This window comes from Arachis ipaensis, chromosome B7, assembly GCF_059453495.1.
Source record: "Arachis ipaensis isolate K30076 ecotype BB chromosome B7, ASM5945349v1, whole genome shotgun sequence".
In the NCBI taxonomy this organism is placed as follows: Eukaryota; Viridiplantae; Streptophyta; class Magnoliopsida; order Fabales; family Fabaceae; genus Arachis; species Arachis ipaensis.
The window spans coordinates 94,503,445-94,508,702 of record NC_142442.1 but is presented as its reverse complement, the minus strand read 5'-3'; the positions used below and the strand labels follow the sequence as shown (position 1 = coordinate 94,508,702).

Here is a 5,258-nt window from a genome sequence, read left to right as displayed (position 1 = left end):
GAAAACCATTCAGAAATTTTCGAACAGGAAGAGGAGATCGCAGCCGAAAATAATAATAATGGAGTAGATCCTGAAGTCTACATGGAAGAAGCATCTCCATTCCTGCCATTGGAGCAAACAACTTTGAGCTGAAACCTCAATTAGTTTCTCTGATGCATCAGAACTGCAAGTTTCATGGACTTCCATCTGAAGATCCTTTTCAGTTCTTGACTGAATTCTTGCAGATATGTGATACTGTTAAGACTAATGGAGTAGATCCTGAAGTCTACAGGCTCATGCTTTTCCCTTTTGCTGTAAGAGACAGAGCTAGATTATGGTTGGATTCTCAACCCAAAGACAGCCTGAACTCTTGGGATACGTTGGTCACGGCTTTCTTAGCCAAGTACTTTCCTCCTCAAAAGCTGAGCAAGCTTAGAGCTGATGTTCAAACCTTCAGACAGAAAGAAGGTGAATCCCTCTATGAAGCTTGGGAAAGATAAAAACAGTTGACCAAAAAGTGTCCTTCTGACATGCTTTCAGAATGGACCATCCTGGATATATTCTATGATGGTTTATCTGAGCTATCAAAGATGTCACTCGACACCTCTGCAGGTGGATCCATTCACCTAAAGAAAACGCCTGCAGAAGCTCAAGAACTCATTGACATGGTTGCTAATAACCAGTTCATGTACACTTCTGAAAGGAATCCTGTAAGCAATGGGACGCCTATGAAGAAGGGAGTTCTTGAAGTTGATACTCTGAATGCCATACTGGCTCAGAACAAAATATTGACTCAGCAAGTCAATATGATTTCTCAGAGTCTGCATGGAATGCAAGCTGCATCCAACAGTACTCAAGAGGCATCTTCTGAAGAAGAAGCCTATGATCCTAAGAACCCTGCAATAGCAGAGGTGAACTACTTAGGTGAACCTTATGGAAACACCTATAACTCAACATGGAGAAATCATCCAAATTTCTCATGGAAGGATCAAAAGCCCCAACAAGGCTTTAATAATGGTGGAAGAAACAGGTTTAGCAATAGTAAACCTTTTCCATCATCAACTCAGCAACAGACAGAGAACTCTGAACAAAATGCTTCTAATTTAGCAAATCTAGTCTCTGATCTATCTAAGGCCACTGTAAGTTTCATGAATGAAACAAGGTCTTCCATTAGAAATCTGGAAGCACAAGTGGGCCAGCTGAGTAAAAGGATCACTGAAATCCCTCCTAGTACTCTCCCAAGCAATACAGAAGAGAACCCAAAAGGAGAGTGCAAGGCCATTGACATAAGCGCCATGGCCGAACCTGTGAGGAGAGGAGAGGACGTGAATCCCAAGGAGGAAGACCTCCTGGGACGTCCAGTGATCAATAAGGAGCTTCCCTCTGAGGAACCAAAGGAATCTGAGACTCATCTAGAGACCATAGAGATTCCATTAACCCTCCTTATGCCCTTCATGAGCTCTGATGAGTATTCCTCTTCTAAAGAGAATGAGGATGTTACTGAAGAGCAAACTGCCAAGTTTCTTGGTGCAATCATGAAGCTGAATGGCAAATTATTTGGCATTGATACTTGGGAAGTTGAACCTCCCTTTTTCATCAATGAACTAAGTGATCTGGATCAACTGACATTGCCTCAGAAGAGACAGGATCGTGGAAAGTTCATAATACCCTGCACCATAGGCACCATGATCTTTAAGGCTCTGTGTGACCTTGGTTCAGGGATAAACCTCATGCCCCTCTCTGTAATAGAGAAATTGGGAATCTATGGGGTGCAAGCTACTAAAATCTCACTAGAGATGGCAGACAGCTCAAGAAAACAGGCTTATGGACAAGTAGAAGATGTATTAGTAAAGGTTGAGGGCCTTTACATACCTACTGATTTCATAGTCCTGGATACTGGAAAGGAAGAGGATGAATCCATCATCCTAGGAAGAGCTTTCCTGGCCACAGCAAGAGCTGTGATTGATGTTGACAGAGGTGAAATAGTCCTTCAATGGAATGAGGACTCCCTTGTGTTTAAAACTCAAGGATCTCCCTCTGCAACCATGAAGAGGAAGCATGAAAAGCTTCTCTCAAAGCAGAGTCAACCAGAGCCCCCATAGTCAAACTCTAGGTTTGGTGTTGGGAGGCCACAACCAAACTCTAAGTTTGGTGTTGAACTCCCATATCCAAACTCTAAGTTTGGTGTTGGAGAGTCTCAACAAAGCTCTGCACATCTGTGAGGCTCCATGAGAGCCCACTGTCAAGCTATTGACATTAAAGAAGCGCTTGTTGGGAGGCAACCCAATGTTTATCTAATTCTTATTTTTATTGTTTTTCATGTTTTCTTAGGTTCATGATCATGTGGAGTCACAAAATAAATATAAAAATTGAAAACGGAATAAAAAAAAATAGCAGAAGAAAAATCACACCCTGGAGGAGCATCTGTCTGGCGTTCAGCGCCAGAACAGAGCATGGTTCTGGCGCTGAACGCCCAAAATGGGCAGCTTCTGGGCGCTGAACGCCAGAACAGGCATGGTTCTGGCATTCAACGCCAGAAATGGCACACAGATGGGCGTTGAACGCCCAAAATGGCCACCAACCTGGTGCTGAACGCCCAGAGTTGGGTACAAAGGCATTTTTACATGCCTAATGGTGCAGGGATGTAAATGCCTTGACACCCCAGGATCTGTGGACCCCACAGGATCATCTTAGGATCTGTGGACCCCACAGGATCCACTCAGGATCTGTGGACCCCACAGGATCCCCACCTACCTCCACTCACTTCTTCTCACCACTCTCTTTCACACAACCCCATAAACACTCTTCCCTAAAAACCCCTCACCAATCACCTCAATCTCTCTTCCCCACTAAACCTTCACCACTCACATCCACCCACTCTTCCTAATAAACCTACCTCATAAACTCCACCTACCTTCAAAATTCAAAACCAATTTCCCACCCAAACCCACCCATATGGCCGAACCTTAACCCCCCCTCCCTTCCCTATATAAAGACCTCCATTCTTCATCAAATTCACACAACACACCCCTCTACACTCCTCTTGGCCGAAACCACATCTCCCTCTCCATATTTCTTCTTCTTCTTCTTTTATTCTTTTGTTTATTGCTCGAGGGCGAGCAATATTCTAAGTTTGGTGTGGTAAAAGCATAGCTTTTTTTGTTTTTCCATTACCATTGATGGCATCTAAGACCGGAGAATCCTCTAGAAGAGGGAAAGGGAAGACAAAAGCTTCCACATCCGAGTCCTGGGAGATGGAAAGATTCATCTCCAAAGCCCATCAAGACCACTTCTATGATGTTGTGGCCAAGAAGAAGGTGATCCCTGAGGTCCCTTTTAAACTCAAAAGAAATGAGTATCCGGAGATCCGACATGAAATTCAAAGAAGAGGTTGGGAAGTTCTAACAAATCCCATCCAACAAGTCGGCATCCTAATGGTTCAAGAGTTCTATGCCAATGCATGGATCACCAAGAACCATGATCAAAGTAAGAACCCGGATCCAAAGAACTATGTTACAATGGTTCGGGGGAAATACTTAGATTTTAGTCCGGAGAATGTGAAGTTGGCGTTCAACTTGCCATACATGGAAGAGAACGCACGCCCCTACACAAGGAGAGTCAACTATGATCAAAGGTTAGACCAAGTCCTTATGGACATATGTGTAGAAGGAGCTCAATGGAAGATTGACTCCAAAGGCAAGCCGGTTCAACTAAGAAGATTGGACCTCAAGCCTATAGCTAGAGGATGGTTGGAGTTTATTCAATGCTCAATCATTCCCACTAGCAACCGGTCTGAAGTTACTATAGACCGGGCCATCATGATCCATAGCATCATGATTGGAGAAGAGGTGGAAGTTCATGAGATTATACCTCAAGAACTCTACAAGGTGGCTGACAAGTCCTCCACTATGGCAAGGTTAGCCTTTCCTCACCTCATTTGCCACCTATGCAATTCGGCTGGGATTGACATAGAGGGAGATATCCTCATCAAAGAGGACAAGCCCATCACTAAGAAAAAGATGGAGCAAGCAAGAGAGCCCACTCATGGAGCTCAAGAGGCGTATGAAGCTCATTACCATGAGATCCCTGAGATGCCTCAAATGCACTTTCCTCCACAAAACTATTGGGAGCAAATCAACACCTCCCTAGGAGAATTGAGTTCCAATATGGGACAACTAAGGGTGGAACATCAAGAGCACTCCATCATGCTTCATGAAATAAGAGAAGATCAAAAAGCAATGAGGGAGGAGCAACAAAGACAAGGAAGAGACATAGAAGAGCTCAAGGACATCATTGGTTCCTCAAGAAGGAAACGCCACCATCACTAAGGTGGATTCATTCCTTGTTCTTAACTCTTCTGTTTTTCGTTTTCTATGTTATGTGCTTATCTATGTTTGTGCCTTCATTACATGATCATTAGTAGTAGTAACTTTGTCTTAAAGTTATAAATGTCCTATGAATCCATCACCTCTCTTAAATGAAAAATGTTTTAATTCAAAAGAACAAGAAGTACATGAGTTTCGAAATTATCCTTGAACTTAACTTAATTATATTGATGTGGTGACAATGCTTCTTGTTTTCTGAATGTATGCTTGAACAGTGCATATGTCTTTTGAAGTTGTTGTTTAAGAATGTTAAATATGTTGGTTCTTGAAAGAAGGATGACTAGGAGACATGTTATTTGATAATCTGAAAAATCATAAAAATGATTCTTGAAGCAAGAAAAAGCAGCAAAGAACAAAGCTTGCAGAAAAAAAAAATATAGGCGAAAAAAAATGTAAAAAAAAAAATAATAATAGAAAGAAAAAGCAAGCAGAAAAAGCCAATAACCCTTAAAACCAAAAGGCAAGGGCAAATAAAAAGGATCCCAAGGCTTTGAGCATCAGTGGATAGGAGGGCCTAAAGGAATAAAATCCTGGTCTAAGCGGCTAAACCAAGCTGTCCCTAACCATGTGCTTGTGGCGTGTAGGTGTCAAGTGAAAACTTGAGACTGAGCGGTTAAAGTCAAGGTCCAAAGCAAAAACAAAGAGTGTGCTTAAGAACCATGGGCACCTCTAATTGGGGACTTTAGCAAAGCTGAGTCACAATCTGAAAAGGTTCACCCAATTATATGTCTGTGGCATTTATGTATCCGGTGGTAATACTGGAAAACAAAGTGCTTAGGGCCACGGCCAAGACTCATAAAGAAGTTGTGTTCAAGAATCATCATACTGAACTAGGAGAGTCAATAACACTATTCGAAATCTGAAGTTCCTATAGATGCCAATCATTCTGAACCT

The 5,258-nt window shown here is 42.4% G+C and overlaps 1 non-coding gene across 1 annotated transcript; it reads right to left on the bottom strand.

Annotated features, from left to right (window-relative positions):
* Positions 1 to 407: 407 nt before the first annotated feature.
* Positions 408 to 515, bottom strand: LOC148553409 (small nucleolar RNA R71). The gene has a single exon (XR_015893488.1). It is a non-coding gene; the product is annotated as a small nucleolar RNA R71 (small nucleolar RNA).
* Between the last annotated feature and the right edge of the window lie 4,743 nt (positions 516 to 5,258).